The sequence below is a fragment of the Bufo bufo genome, chromosome 10 (genome assembly GCF_905171765.1).
Source record: "Bufo bufo chromosome 10, aBufBuf1.1, whole genome shotgun sequence".
NCBI lineage: Eukaryota > Metazoa > Chordata > Amphibia > Anura > Bufonidae > Bufo > Bufo bufo.
Window position 1 is genome coordinate 145,984,655 of NC_053398.1, and position 17,243 is coordinate 146,001,897.

Below are 17,243 nucleotides of genomic sequence, written 5' to 3' on the forward strand. Positions count from 1 at the left end.
ATAGGGTAGACACAAGAGCTTACAATCTATGAGGAGATGGAGGAGACACGAGAGATTACAATCTATGAGGAGATGGAGGAGACACAAGAGCTTACAATCTATGAGGAGATAGAGGAGACACAAGAGCTTACAATCTATGAGAAGATGGAGGAGACACAAGAGCTTACAATCTATGAGGAGATGGAGGAGACACAAGAGCTTACAATCTATGAGGAGATGGAGGAGACACAAGAGCTTACAATCTATGAGGAGATAGGGGTGACACAAGAGCTTACAATCTATGAGGAGATGGGGGAGACACAAGAGCTTACAATCTATGAGGAGATAGGGGTGACACAAGAGCTTACAATCTATGAGGAGATGGAGGAGACACAAGAGCTTACAACCTATGAGGAGATGGAGGAGACACAAGAGCTTACAATCTATGAGGAGATAGAGGAGACACAAGAGCTTACAATCTATGAGGAGATGGAGGAGACACAAGAGCTTACAATCTATGAGGAGATGGAGGAGACACAAGAGCTTACAATCTATGAGGAGATGGAGGAGACACAAGAGCTTACAATCTATGAGGAGACACAAGAGCTTACAATCTATGAGGAGACACAAGAGCTTACAATCTATGAGGAGATGGGGTGGCACAGAAGATAATAAGTGCTTGTTTTGTACAATGGTCCGGCCATCTTAACACAATAGAGGAGTAGATATAAAGATGCCTGAGCCGTCACCAGCTGGTACCTGTAGTGCCTCTGAGTGCATGCGGTGTGGTAGAAGTGTGTGATGATTGGTCAGGTCCATATGTACAGTTAGGTCCATATGTATTCGGACACTGACACATTTTGTTTTCAGTACCTGTTTACTAAAACATATTGAAGTTATAGTTACATAATGGAGATAAAGTCCAGACTTTTAGCTTTCATTTGAGGGCATCCACATTAAAACTGGATGAAGGGTTTAGGAGTTTCGGCTCCTTTACATGGGGCACCCTGTTTTTAAAGGCACCGAAAGTAATTGGACAATTGACTCTCAGGTTGTTTCCTGGGCAGTTCCTTCAATATTTCATTCTCAATTAAGCACATAAAAGGCCTGGAGTTGATGTGAGGTGCAGTGCTTGTATTTTGCTGAGCAGTAAACATGCGGTCACAGGAGGTCTCCATGCAGGTGACACAAGCCGTCCTTCATCTGCAAAAACAGAAAAACCCATCCGAGAAATTTCTGCACTATCAGGAGCGGCAAAATCTACAGTTTGGTTCATCCTGAGAAAGAAAGAAAGAAAGCCCTGGTGACCTCAACAATGCAAAAAGACCTGGACGCCCACGCAAGACACCAGCGGTGGATGATGGCGGAATAATTACCACGGTGAAGGGAAGCCCCTTCACAACAGCCGACCAAGTGACCACTCTCTCCAGGATATCGGCGGATGAATGTCCAAATCTACCATAAAGAGAGGACGGCATGAAAGTAATACAGAGGGATCACTGCGCGATGCAGCCGCTCCTCAGCCTCCAGAATAAGAAGGATGGACTGGATTTTGCTGAAAAACATCTTTAATAAACCGGCACACTTCTGGAAGAACCTTCTGTGGACGGATGAAACCAAGATCAACCTCTACCAGAATGATGGAAAGAAAAAACTATGGCGAAGGCTCGGTACAGCTCATGATCCAAAGCATACCGCATCGTCTGTAGTACACGGCGGAGGCAGGGCGATGCTCGGGCATGGATGGCTGCCGGTGGCCCCGGGGCCCTACTGCTTATTGATGATGGGACACAGGACAGAAGCAGCCGGATGAATTCTGGGATCTTCAGAGACAGACTGCGCTCAGATCCAGCCAAACTGATTGGTCGGCGTTCATAATACGGATGGACAATGACCCGAAACATAAAGCCAAAGCGACCCAGGAGTTTATTACAGCAAAGAAGTGGAATGTTCTAGAACGGCCGAGTCCCCGGGTCTGAACCCAACAGAGCGTGTCACTGGTCACAGACTAAACTTCAGACAGAAAGGCCCAGAAACAAACCGCGGCAGTAAAGGCCGAGCATTAAAGAGGAGGAAACAGCGTCCGGTGATGTCCATGAGGTCAGGACTTCAGGCAGTCACTGCCAACAAAGGGTTACAACCAAGTATTAGAAATGATCATTTTCTTTACAATTATTTAATTTGTCCAATTACTTTTGAGCCCCTGAAAGGAAGGGATTGAGTTTATAAAGCGCTTTAGTTCCTCACATTTTTATGCAATCATTTTGTTCAACCGACGGAATTAAAGCTGAAAGTCTGAACTTCAACCTCATCAGAATCCATCGTGGAGACGGACAGAACAGAGATGAGGAAAACGTCATCTCCGTCCAAATATCTATGGACCCGACTGTATATCGTGACTTAACCTAATTTCTGAGGGTAGGACATTCCAGAGAACTGGTGCAGTTCAGGAGAAGTCTTGGAGCCGGGAGTGAGAGGTTCTCAAGTTTCTGTTGTTTCCATATTGAGAAAGGAGCGGATTCCGGAGATGTTTCTGGTGGAGGTGCAGGCGACATAAACGGGCGATAGATTAAATATATGTACACAGTGACTCCACCAGCAGAATAGTGAGTGCAGCTCTGGAGTATAATACAGGATGTAACTCAGGATCAGTACAGGATCAGTAATGTATGTACACAGTGGCTCCACCAGCAGAATAGTAAGTGCAGCTCTGGAGTATAATACAGGATGTAACTCAGGGTCAGTACAGGATAAGTAATGTATGTACACAGTGACTGCATCAGCAGAATAGCGAGTGCAGCTCTGGAGTATAATACAGGAAGTAACTCAGGATCAGTACAGGATAAGTAATGTATGTACACAGTGACTGCACCAGCAGAATAGTGAGTGCAGCTCTTGAGTATAATACAGGATGTAACTCAGGATCAGTACAGGATAAGTAATGTATGTACACAGTGACTGCATCAGCAGAATAGCGAGTGCAGCTCTGGAGTATAATACAGGAAGTAACTCAGGATCAGTACAGGATAAGTAATGTATGTACACAGTGACTGCACCAGCAGAATAGTGAGTGCAGCTCTTGAGTATAATACAGGATGTAACTCAGGATCAGTACAGGATAAGTAATGTATGTACACAGTGACTGCACAAGCAGAGTAGGGAGCGCAGCTCTGGAGTATAATACAGGATGTAACTCAGGATCAGTACAAGATAAGTAATGTATGTACATAGTGACTGCACCAGCAGAATAGTGAGTGCAGCTCTGGAGTATAATACAGGATGTAACTCAGGATCAGTACAGGATAAGTAATGTATGTACACAGTGACTGCACCAGCAGAATAGTGAGTGCAGCTCTGGGGTATAATACAGGATGTAACTCAGGATCAGTACAGGATAAGTAATGTATGTACACAGTGACTGCACCAGCAGTATAGTGAGTGCAGCTCTGGAGTATAATACAGGATGTAACTGAGGATCAGTACAGGATAAGGCTACTTTCACACGAGCGTTCGGGTGTCCGCTCGTGAGCTCCGTTTGAAGGGGCTCACGAGCGGCCCCGAACGCATCCGTCTGGCCCTAATGCATTCTCAGTGGAGGCGGATCCACTGAGAATGCATCCGCCTGCCAGCGCTCAGCCTCCGCTCCGCTCAGTGAGCGGACACCTGAACGCTGCTTGCAGCGTTCGGGTGTCCGCCTGGCCGTGCGGAGGCGAGCGGATCCGTCCAGACTTATAATGGAAGTCAATGGGGACGGATCCGCTTGAAGATGACACTATATGGCTCAATCTTCAAGCGGATCCGTTCCCCATTGACTTTCAATGTAAAGTCTGAACGGATCCGCTCAGGCTACTTTCTGACTTAGAAAATTTTCTAAGTTATAATGCAGACGGATCCGTTCTGAACGGATGCAAACGTCTGCATTATCGGAGCGGATCCGTCTGATGAAACATCAGACGGATCCGCTCCGAACGCTAGTGTGAAAGTAGCCTAAGTAATGTATGTACACAGTGACTGCACCAGCAGAATAGTGAGTGCAGCTCTGGAGTATAATACAGGATGTAACTCAGGATCAGTACAGGATAAGTAATGTCTGTACACAGTGACTGAACCAGCAGAATAGTGAATGCAGCTCTGGAGTATAATACAGGATGTAACTCAGGATCAGTACAGGATAAGTAATGTATGTACACAGTGACTGCACAAGCAGAGTAGGGAGCGCAGCTCTGGAGTATAATACAGGATGTAACTCAGGATCAGTGCAGGATAAGTAATGTATGCACACAGTGACTGCACCAGCAGAATAGTGAGTGCAGCTCTGGGGTATAATACAGGATGTAACTCAGGATCAGTACAGGATAAGTAATGTATGTACACAGTGACTGCACCAGCAGAATAGTGAGTGCAGCTCTGGAGTATAATACAGGATGTAGCTCAGGATCAGTACAGGATAAGTAATGTATGTACACAGTGACTGCACCAGCAGAATAGTGAGTGCAGCTCTGGAGTATAATACAGGATGTAACTCAGGATCAGGACAGGATAAGTAATGTATGTACACAGTGACTGCACCAGCAGAATAGTGAGTGCAGCTCTGGAATATAATACAGGATGTAACTCAGGATCAGTACAGGATAAGTAATGTATGTACACAGTGACTGCACCAGCAGAATAGTGAGTGCAGCTCTGGAATATAATACAGGATGTAACTCAGGATCAGTACAGGATACGTAATGTATTGTATGTACACAGTGACTGCACCAGCAGAATAGTGAGTGCAGCTCTGGAGTATAATACAGGATGTAGCTCAGGATCAGTACAGGATAAGTAATGTATGTACACAGTGACTGCACCAGCAGAATAGTGAGTGCAGCTCTGGAGTATAATACAGGATGTAACTCAGGATCAGGACAGGATAAGTAATGTATGTACACAGTGACTGCACCAGCAGAATAGTGAGTGCAGCTCTGGAATATAATACAGGATGTAACTCAGGATCAGTACAGGATACGTAATGTATTGTATGTACACAGTGACTGCACCAGCAGAATAGTGAGTGCAGCTCTGGAGTATAATACAGGATGTAGCTCAGGATCAGTACAGGATAAGTAATGTATGTACACAGTGACTCCACCAGCAGAATAGTGAGTGCAGCTCTGCAGTATAATACAGGATGTAACTCAGGATCAGTACAGGATAAGTGTTAAGGCCGATTCATTGGCCTGTATTTGTGGGAGGGGCTTGGCCACCTACTTCAACGGCCGGCACCCTCCCACATGCGTACGACGTGCAGAGTTCTCAGGAAGCGTGCGCTCGTACCTGGCAGTCTATTGTCGGAAGATAAGGTGAGTGGATGTGCGTGCGGTGGTCGGCCCTTTGGTGAGTAGGGGCCGCCATGCGCCGGGCCACTGCGTTACCAGTAGACAGCAGGGGGCGGGGCCTCTACAGTACGGGGGACCTCTCCTGCCCGTTCAGAACGGCGGTACCTCTTCAGCCGCCGGCGGGGGGGGGGATGGAGCCCACGGAGACGGCACTTCTCTCCTCCGCCGCCTAGGTCCAAGCCGGCATCTTTCTCCGGCGGGGGGCGGGGCTGTGGTCACGAGAGGACCTCCTTCCCCGCCCGCTTCCGCCCCCTTTCGCCCAAACACACAGCCAGTGCTGCCCCGCTCCCTCACGTGGTGGGCATGCGCAGACAGCTGTGGGCCGGCCCCCTAGCTAGGGGAGGCACCCCTGTGGCGAGCGCCCTGCCGGGGAGCGGGGCGGCACCACGTGGCTCCGCCCATCACGCCGTGGAGCTGGGGATAAGCCACACAGGCTCCCCCGTTTTCCTAGGTTTGCCAGGGGGCAGCACCGTTTTCCCCACGTGGTGGAGGGGCCCAGCCGGCGGTGGGTCGGCCCCTCTTGGAGTAGGGGGGCACCCCCGCACTGGGCACCCCATCAGGGAGCGGTGGGCCCCCCACGTGGCACGTCCTCACATAAGAAAGGGGGGAGGCTATGTATGATAAAGCCTCCCCCTATGCCAGGGGGCAGCGCCGTTTCCCCACGTGGTGGAGATGCCCAGATGCTGCTCAAGGGAAGGGGGGCACCCCCGCACTGAGCACTCCATCAGGGACCGGTGAGGCCCCCCACGCAGCATTTCTAGTTTCGGCAAGGTAGGGCCCTCGTCGCCGGGGGCCCCCCTGCGTCGACTTCATGCCAGAGGGCTGCGCTGTTCCCCACGCGGCAGAAGTGCTCAGCCGGCGGGCGGCGCTGCCCCGGGACGGAGGGGGCCCCCCGCACTGAGCACCCTGTCAGGGACACGCGTTTGCTCTCCACGTGGCACCCGAATCATGTTTGCGCGGGGTGTCCGCCGTTGCCCAAAGTTACACCCCCACTTGGTTCACGGTGCCAGGGAACTCCGCGCTCCCCACGTGGTTACCGTGGAGCATGGTGGGGCACGCAACGGCCAGCTCCTCGCCAACATTAAAGTCTGGCACGGGCCGCCGTGCCGCCTAGATAGGTAGGGGTTTCGTCACCAACGTCAGGTAGTGGTCAACGTCAATCAAAACACCTACCCTCATCAGTCGACCATACCTTCTACTCACAACTCACGTTCTGTTAATTGAGCCTTACGCATTGACTGGTTCATTTATGTTATTCTGTTGTTGTTTTCCAGGTTCAAAACAGTTGTTAGTCAGAGAGAAGTTGGTTTGGATCTCAATTGATTTTCCTTGTCAACCAAGGTAGTGGGGGCACACGTTGGGGGACGGGAAGATGCTGCCTTTCAGGCTCGTGTCTCATGCATTATTTCACGTACAGGTTGTTCTGTTTTCATTAATACTTCCGTGGAAGTCAGGGTATAGTGCTTCTCAGTTGGTAAGTACGTTAGGTCTCCTCGCATGGTCTTCCGGGTGGCGGTTCCTGGCCACTCCTTCACGGCTCTTCTGGTGTTAGTGTGCATACCTCACGGGGGTAGTTCACCCTTTCATTACGTGGTTTAGACAGCTGCACGGATACCGGTGGTCATCTAGGCTAGTTGGTCATATTACGTTACTGTTTTCACAGCTGCGATCTCACGCGCATCAGACATTGTTGAAGCGTCAGTGGACGAGATCGTAGCAGGGACATCCGAAGGGGGCAGTATACCGTCCCTTCGTGCTTGGACCATCCCCAGGCTTATGGCGGAACTGACAAAGCGGGGCGTCCCTTTCCCGGCATCGGCCAGAAAAGCGGAGCTATATCGGCTGTGGAAAGACTCCCTGGTACCCTGTACCAATGATCCCCCTGCGACCACGATGCAAACATCGCTGACTCAGATACACGTCATGCTAAATAGTCTGACATCTGCCGTCACGTCCATGCAGGCGAGATTGGAGTCTATCGAGGCTCGCAGCACAGTCTTACCAGTTTCCTCCCCCGAGGTTCCGGTCGCCTCCACCTCTGCCGTAGCAGACATTCGTTCTGTCCAGTCCGTCCCCAACGTGACTCCCTCCCACTTTGTCCCGATCAACATCAGGAAAGACATCCTAGAGAGTAGGGATGTCAATCTTGCGTCTCTACTGATAGCCTCCAGGGACCTATCTGACAATAAGGTCATAGCTTGCGGGGAAGTGTCAGTGGTACTGAGGAGCCGCAACCACCGGCTCAACCGCAAATTGTCCATTTCGGAGTTCGTCATGGCGTTTAGCCTTTTTAGGGATGTTATTTGCACTGCCAGGCCGGACAGGAGGGAGGAATTAGACCTATATCTCTTTAGGGTCACAGAGTTGGGTCATAGGTATGGAGGTAACGCATTCTATGATTACCACTGTTCTTTTTCAGCTAAGGCGGCAGCGGCTCTCTCCCAATTCCAACACGTTACTGACTGGTCCAACCTGGACACTGAGCTTTTCTGCAGACACTTTGCAGGCCTGAAAACTCCCTCCTGTTCCGCCTGTCAGTCTATCTTCCACTCTGTCGAGTGGTGCGATAAGTCCGCCGTCAGCACGGCATCCTACCCCTCCAGCTCTGCAGCTGGTCCACTCGACGTCTTCAGACCCCCCAACTCAGTAGACAAGCTGGGCCGACCCATCGTTCAGCTAGGGAGGGCACAGATATGTAACAATTTTAATTACGCTTCATGTAATTTCGGGCAATGCCGTCTGTTACATATCTGTACCAACTGTTTTAGGGCCCACCCCCGAGTAGCGTGCTCATTAAAGTCGGTGAGAAATTACATGAGTGTGGTCAATATTAGCCGTCTACAAGAGTACTTGCAAGGTCACCACAATCCAGGGTTTGTACAGTTCCTGGTGTCAGGATTTCACGAGGGTTTCCATACGGGGTTGATCACGACTCCAGAGTTCACACATGAGTGCAGGAACCTTCAGTCAGCCGAAAGAAATCCCGCTTCGGTAGACGCACTAATAGAGGCCGAGTTAAACAAAGGGTTCTTAATCGGTCCCTTTGGTGTGCCCCCTTTTCAACGATGGAGAGTCAGTCCCGTGGGGGTAGTCACAGGCAAGTTCAGCAATAAGGAGAGACTCATTATTGACTTGTCGGCCCCACACGGCTCCCAGGTCCCCAGCCTCAACTCCCTCATTCCTTCGGAGGAAGTTGGCATGAGATATGCTTCAATCGACCAGGCTATCGCCATCGTCATGAAAACGGGCCCAGGGTCCATGTTGTCCAAAGCCGACATATCAGATGCCTTCAAGTTGCTTCCCATCATGCCAGCTCTCTGGCAGTGGCACGGCATTAAGTGGAAAGGATTGTATTATTTCTCCACCAAGCTCACCTTCGGTTCCAAGAGCAGCCCCTGGCTCTTCGATCAGTTGGCTCAGGCCCTCCACTGGATCTTGGTACACAGGGTCCTCTGTGAGTTTGTCATCCACTACTTGGATGACTTCCTGCTGATTGAGAGGCCAGGGGCAATCCCCCTAGGGCTGGGGAAATTGCTGAGGTGTTTTTCCCAGTTAGGTGTCCCGGTTTCCCCCAAGAAAGTAGAAGGGCTGGCCACAGTCATCACCTTTTTGGGCATCGAGTTAGACTCCCAGCACATGTTAGCTAGGTTGCCCGCGGATAAGTTAGCTAGGATTAGAGAAGTCATCCACAGGTTCACAGTCACAACCGTGGTCACTAAGGCTGACCTTCAGTCTCTACTGGGCATGTTAAACTTCGCCATGCGCATCATCCCGCAGGGCAGAGCGTTCATATCCCGCCTACTGACGCTCTTAAGTTCCGCCCCGGAACAGGACAGCCCAGTGTGCCTGGACAGTCAAGCCCTAGCGGATCTCCACATGTGGGACCATTTTCTGAGCCAGTGGAACGGGGTGTCCTTATTCGTACCCGAGCTGTCGTGTCAGTCGCCTACAGTCTTTTCAGATGCAGCTGCGGGCTCAGGGTTTGCCGCCATTTCCGGCACCCGATGGGTTGCAGGCGAATGGCCTGCCGAGGTGGGACAAATCCCGGGGTTCCTCCAAACCTCGGCGCTGTTCGAGCTGTACCCCATCGTGGTGGCCGCCCACATATGGGGCAGTCTTTGGGCGCGTCAGTCTGTTCTGTTCGTAACTGACAACACAGCCGTGGTAGACATTCTTAACAGTGGGCTGTCAAAGTCTAGCCAAGTCATGTGTTTTCTCAGACGGTTAGTACAGCTCTCCCTACGTCACCACTTTTATGTTTTCAGTGCACATGTGCCAGGTGCGCAAAACGGGGCTGCTGATGCCTTGTCGAGGGCTAACTTCTCCCGTTTCTTTCAGATCATGCCAGAGGCAGATGCGACAGGCGCCACCGTCCCTCCTCACGAGTCCTTAATGCTAATATAACCGACCACCTTGAGACGGCTCACGCTCTGATACGCAATTCCCTCTCGCCTAACACTACCAGGGCATACAACACCGGGTGGAAGACGTTCTGCAGGTTTCGAGGGGAATGTCCTCAAGGGGACTCCAGTTCCAGAGTACATCCTGGCGTTCATTGGTTACTGCCACTCAGTGCGCAGGCTCTCCCACGGTACAGTGAGGTCGTACCTGGCGGGAGTGCAACACTTCCTCTCTGTTAGCCATCCCGAACTAGCATCAGTGTTCACCATGCATGCTGTCAAAGCCGCTCTCAAGGGTTTGAGCAAGTGCGGGCCTCAAAGCCAAGTACGTAGGCAAGCGGTCACCGGCCCTCTTTTCCGCAAACTGTCCGACGCCTTGGACGGTAATCCTTTCGGGGTTTTGCCCAGCTTGGTACTTAAATCCGCCATCTATCTAGCCTTTTACGGCTTCCTAAGACCCGGGGAGTTCACCTGTTCGCCAGGCAGTAGCAGGTTCCTCACGGTCAGCCAGCTGGTCCAGAACTCCGACGGGTTCATACTACTGCTCAAAACGTCTAAGACCTCCCAGATGGGCCCCCCTGTCCCGGTATCCTTCTTCCCCACAGCACACCAATGGTGTCCCGTCACGGTGCTTCGTCAGTTACGGTCTGCCTTGTCCGAGGCCGGACCGGATAGTCCATTGTTACCCTTTGGGGTGGTTCCGCTCACCACCCACCAGTTCATATCCCATGTTAGGTCGCTAGTGGCCAGCACGGGCTGTGACCCTGCCACAATTTCGGGACATTCGTTCCACATAGGTGCGGCGTCCGCGGCCTCCAAAAATCGAGTGCCGGCGCATGTCATTCAGAAACTGGGGCGTTGGCACTCGTCTTGTTTCAACCGTTACATACCGCACCCCGTAACTGAAATGTCGGCAGCCTTTCAAACTTTAGCTTTGTAACGACTTTTGCAATAAATTACTTCTGCCTATCAGTATGTCTTTTTGCCCTCTTTCAGGCGTCCCTCCACGACGCGGTTACGGCACAACTCTGACCGCTTAGGGGTAGGGTATCCCAGGTAGGATAGGTACGTACTCGGTTGCCACGACCACAAGTAATGTATGTACACAGTGACTGCACCAGCAGAATAGTGAGTGAAGCTCTGGAGTATAATACAGGATGTAACTCAGGATCAGTACAGGATAAGTAATGTATGTACACAGTGAGTGCACCAGCAGAATAGTGAGTGCAGCTCTGGAGTATAATACAGGATGTAACTCAGGATCAGTAATATAATGTATGTACACAGTGACTGCACCAGAATAGTGAGTGCAGCTCTGGAGTATAATACAGGATGTAACTCAGGATCAGTACAGGATAAGTAATGTATGTACACAGTGACTGCACCAGCAGAATAGTGAGTGCAGCTCTGGAGTATAATACAGGATGTAACTCAGGATCAGTAATATAATGTATGTACACAGTGACTCCACCAGAATAGTGAGTGCAGCTCTGGAGTATAATACAGGATGTAACTCAGGATCAGTACAGGATAAGTAATGTATGTACACAGTGACTGCACCAGCAGAATAGTGAGTGCAGCTCTGGAGTATAATACAGGATGTAACTCAGGATCAGTACAGGATAAGTAATGTATGTACACAGTGACTGCACCAGCAGAATAGTGAGTGCAGCTCTGGAGTATAATGCAGGATGTAACTCAGGATCAGTACAGGATAAGTAATGTATGTACACAGTGACTGCACCAGCAGAATAGTGAGTGCAGCTCTGGAGTATAATACAGGATGTAACTCAGGATCAGTACAGGATAAGTAATGTATGTACACAGTGACTGCACCAGCAGAATAGTGAGTGCAGCTCTGGAGTATAATACAGGATGTAACTCAGGATCAGTACAGGATAAGTAATGTATGTACACAGTGACTGCACCAGCAGAATAGTGAGTGCAGCTCTGGGGTATAATACAGGATGTAACTCAGGGTCAGTACAGGATAAGTAATGTATGTACACAGTAACTGCACCAGCAGAATAGTGAGTGCAGCTCTGGAGTATAATACAGGATGTAACTCAGGGTCAGTACAGGATAAGTAATGTATGTACACAGTGACTGCACCAGCAGAATAGTGAGTGCAGCTCTAGAGTATAATACAGGATGTAACTCAGGATTAGTACAGGATAAGTAATGTATGTACACAGTGACTGCACCAGCAGAATAGTGAGTGCAGCTCTGGAGTATAATACAGGATGTAACTCAGGATCAGTACAGGATAAGTAATGTATGTACACAGTGACTGCACCAGCAGAATAGTGAGTGCAGCTCTGGAGTATAATACAGGATGTAACTCAGGGTCAGTACAGGATAAGTAATGTATGTACACAGTAACTGCACCAGCAGAATAGTGAGTGCAGCTCTGGAGTATAATACAGGATGTAACTCAGGGTCAGTACAGGATAAGTAATGTATGTACACAGTGACTGCACCAGCAGAATAGTGAGTGCAGCTCTGGAGTATAATACAGGATGTAACTCAGGATCAGTACAGGATAAGTAATGTATGTACACAGTGACTGCACCAGCAGAATAGTGAGTGCAGCTCTGGAGTATAATACAGGATGTAACTCAGGATCAGTACAGGATAAGTAATGTATGTACACAGTGACTGCACCAGCAGAATAGTGAGTGCAGCTCTGGAGTATAATACAGGATGTAACTCAGGATCAGTACAGGATAAGTAATGTATGTACACAGTGACTGCACCAGCAGAATAGTGAGTGCAGCTCTGGGGTATAATACAGGATGTAACTCAGGGTCAGTACAGGATAAGTAATGTATGTACACAGTAACTGCACCAGCAGAATAGTGAGTGCAGCTCTGGAGTATAATACAGGATGTAACTCAGGGTCAGTACAGGATAAGTAATGTATGTACACAGTGACTGCACCAGCAGAATAGTGAGTGCAGCTCTGGAGTATAATACAGGATGTAACTCAGGATCAGTAATATAATGTATGTACACAGTGACTGCACCAGAATAGTGAGTGCAGCTCTGGAGTATAATACAGGATGTAACTCAGGATCAGTACAGGATAAGTAATGTATGTACACAGTGACTGCACCAGCAGAATAGTGAGTGCAGCTCTGGAGTATAATACAGGATGTAACTCAGGATCAGTAATATAATGTATGTACACAGTGACTCCACCAGAATAGTGAGTGCAGCTCTGGAGTATAATACAGGATGTAACTCAGGATCAGTACAGGATAAGTAATGTATGTACACAGTGACTGCACCAGCAGAATAGTGAGTGCAGCTCTGGAGTATAATACAGGATGTAACTCAGGATCAGTACAGGATAAGTAATGTATGTACACAGTGACTGCACCAGCAGAATAGTGAGTGCAGCTCTGGAGTATAATGCAGGATGTAACTCAGGATCAGTACAGGATAAGTAATGTATGTACACAGTGACTGCACCAGCAGAATAGTGAGTGCAGCTCTGGAGTATAATACAGGATGTAACTCAGGATCAGTACAGGATAAGTAATGTATGTACACAGTGACTGCACCAGCAGAATAGTGAGTGCAGCTCTGGAGTATAATACAGGATGTAACTCAGGATCAGTACAGGATAAGTAATGTATGTACACAGTGACTGCACCAGCAGAATAGTGAGTGCAGCTCTGGGGTATAATACAGGATGTAACTCAGGGTCAGTACAGGATAAGTAATGTATGTACACAGTAACTGCACCAGCAGAATAGTGAGTGCAGCTCTGGAGTATAATACAGGATGTAACTCAGGGTCAGTACAGGATAAGTAATGTATGTACACAGTGACTGCACCAGCAGAATAGTGAGTGCAGCTCTGGAGTATAATACAGGATGTAACTCAGGATCAGTACAGGATAAGTAATGTATGTACACAGTGACTGCACCAGCAGAATAGTGAGTGCAGCTCTGGAGTATAATACAGGATGTAACTCAGGATCAGTACAGGATAAGTAATGTATGTACACAGTGACTGCACCAGCAGAATAGTGAGTGCAGCTCTGGAGTATAATACAGGATGTAACTCAGGATCAGTACAGGATAAGTAATGTATGTACACAGTGACTGCACCAGCAGAATAGTGAGTGCAGCTCTGGGGTATAATACAGGATGTAACTCAGGGTCAGTACAGGATAAGTAATGTATGTACACAGTAACTGCACCAGCAGAATAGTGAGTGCAGCTCTGGAGTATAATACAGGATGTAACTCAGGGTCAGTACAGGATAAGTAATGTATGTACACAGTGACTGCACCAGCAGAATAGTGAGTGCAGCTCTGGAGTATAATACAGGATGTAACTCAGGATCAGTACAGGAGAAGTAATGTATGTACACAGTGACTGCACCAGCAGAATAGTAAGTGCAGCTCTGGAGTATAATACAGGATGTAACTCAGGATCAGTACAGGATAAGTAATGTATGTACACAGTGACTGCACCAGCAGAATAGTGAGTGCAGCTCTGGAGTATAAAACAGGATGTAACTCAGGATCAGTACAGGATAAGTAATGTATGTACACAGTGACTGCACCAGCAGAATAGTGAGTGCAGCTCTAGAGTATAATACAGGATGTAACTCAGGATTAGTACAGGATAAGTAATGTATGTACACAGTGACTGCACCAGCAGAATAGTGAGTGCAGCTCTGGAGTATAATACAGGATGTAACTCAGGATCAGTACAGGATAAGTAATGTATGTACACAGTGACTGCACCAGCAGAATAGTGAGTGCAGCTCTGGGGTATAATACAGGATGTAACTCAGGGTCAGTACAGGATAAGTAATGTATGTACACAGTAACTGCACCAGCAGAATAGTGAGTGCAGCTCTGGAGTATAATACAGGATGTAACTCAGGGTCAGTACAGGATAAGTAATGTATGTACACAGTGACTGCACCAGCAGAATAGTGAGTGCAGCTCTGGAGTATAATACAGGATGTAACTCAGGATCAGTACAGGATAAGTAATGTATGTACACAGTGACTGCACCAGCAGAATAGTGAGTGCAGCTCTGGAGTATAATACAGGATGTAACTCAGGATCAGTACAGGATAAGTAATGTATGTACACAGTGACTGCACCAGCAGAATAGTGAGTGCAGCTCTGGAGTATAATACAGGATGTAACTCAGGATCAGTACAGGATAAGTAATGTATGTACACAGTGACTGCACCAGCAGAATAGTGAGTGCAGCTCTGGGGTATAATACAGGATGTAACTCAGGGTCAGTACAGGATAAGTAATGTATGTACACAGTAACTGCACCAGCAGAATAGTGAGTGCAGCTCTGGAGTATAATACAGGATGTAACTCAGGGTCAGTACAGGATAAGTAATGTATGTACACAGTGACTGCACCAGCAGAATAGTGAGTGCAGCTCTGGAGTATAATACAGGATGTAACTCAGGATCAGTACAGGAGAAGTAATGTATGTACACAGTGACTGCACCAGCAGAATAGTAAGTGCAGCTCTGGAGTATAATACAGGATGTAACTCAGGATCAGTACAGGATAAGTAATGTATGTACACAGTGACTGCACCAGCAGAATAGTGAGTGCAGCTCTGGAGTATAAAACAGGATGTAACTCAGGATCAGTACAGGATAAGTAATGTATGTACACAGTGACTGCACCAGCAGAATAGTGAGTGCAGCTCTGGGGTATAATACAGGATGTAACTCAGGATCAGTACAGGATAAGTAATGTATGTACACAGTGACTGCACCAGCAGAATAGTGAGTGCAGCTCTGGAGTATAATACAGGATGTAACTCAGGATCAGTACAGGATAAGTAATGTATGTACACAGTGACTGCACCAGCAGAATAGTGAGTGCAGCTCTGGAGTATAATACAGGATGTAACTCAGGATCAGTACAGGATAAGTAATGTATGTACACAGTGACTGCACCAGCAGAATAGTGAGTGCAGCTCTGGGGTATAATACAGGATGTAACTCAGGATCAGTACAGGATAAGTAATGTATGTACACAGTGACTGCACCAGCAGAATAGTGAGTGCAGCTCTGGAGTATAATACAGGATGTAACTCAGGATCAGTACAGGATAAGTAATGTATGTACACAGTGACTGCACCAGCAGAATAGTGAGTGCAGCTCTGGAGTATAATACAGGATGTAACTCAGGATCAGTACAGGATAAGTAATGTATGTACACAGTGACTGCACCAGCAGAATAGTGAGTGCAGCTCTGGGGTATAATACAGGATGTAACTCAGGATCAGTACAGGATAAGTAATGTATGTACACAGTGACTGCACCAGCAGAATAGTGAGTGCAGCTCTGGGGTATAATACAGGATGTAACTCAGGGTCAGTACAGGATAAGTAATGTATGTACACAGTAACTGCACCAGCAGAATAGTGAGTGCAGCTCTGGAGTATAATACAGGATGTAACTCAGGGTCAGTACAGGATAAGTAATGTATGTACACAGTGACTGCACCAGCAGAATAGTGAGTGCAGCTCTGGAGTATAATACAGGATGTAACTCAGGATCAGTACAGGATAAGTAATGTATGTACACAGTGACTGCACCAGCAGAATAGTGAGTGCAGCTCTGGAGTATAATACAGGATGTAACTCAGGATCAGTACAGGATAAGTAATGTATGTACACAGTGACTGCACCAGCAGAATAGTGAGTGCAGCTCTGGAGTATAATACAGGATGTAACTCAGGATCAGTACAGGATAAGTAATGTATGTACACAGTGACTGCACCAGCAGAATAGTGAGTGCAGCTCTGGGGTATAATACAGGATGTAACTCAGGGTCAGTACAGGATAAGTAATGTATGTACACAGTAACTGCACCAGCAGAATAGTGAGTGCAGCTCTGGAGTATAATACAGGATGTAACTCAGGGTCAGTACAGGATAAGTAATGTATGTACACAGTGACTGCACCAGCAGAATAGTGAGTGCAGCTCTGGAGTATAATACAGGATGTAACTCAGGATCAGTACAGGAGAAGTAATGTATGTACACAGTGACTGCACCAGCAGAATAGTAAGTGCAGCTCTGGAGTATAATACAGGATGTAACTCAGGATCAGTACAGGATAAGTAATGTATGTACACAGTGACTGCACCAGCAGAATAGTGAGTGCAGCTCTGGAGTATAAAACAGGATGTAACTCAGGATCAGTACAGGATAAGTAATGTATGTACACAGTGACTGCACCAGCAGAATAGTGAGTGCAGCTCTGGGGTATAATACAGGATGTAACTCAGGATCAGTACAGGATAAGTAATGTATGTACACAGTGACTGCACCAGCAGAATAGTGAGTGCAGCTCTGGAGTATAATACAGGATGTAACTCAGGATCAGTACAGGATAAGTAATGTATGTACACAGTGACTGCACCAGCAGAATAGTGAGTGCAGCTCTGGAGTATACTACAGGATGTAACTCAGGATCAG

At 48.0% G+C, this 17,243-nt stretch overlaps 1 protein-coding gene across 1 annotated transcript in view; it reads right to left on the minus strand.

The window, feature by feature from the left end:
- The window catches only part of LOC120981079 (carboxylesterase 5A-like), a 57,397-nt gene that overhangs the window by 18,242 nt on the left and 21,912 nt on the right, over positions 1 to 17,243 (minus strand). The gene's annotated exons all lie outside the window — the stretch shown is intronic.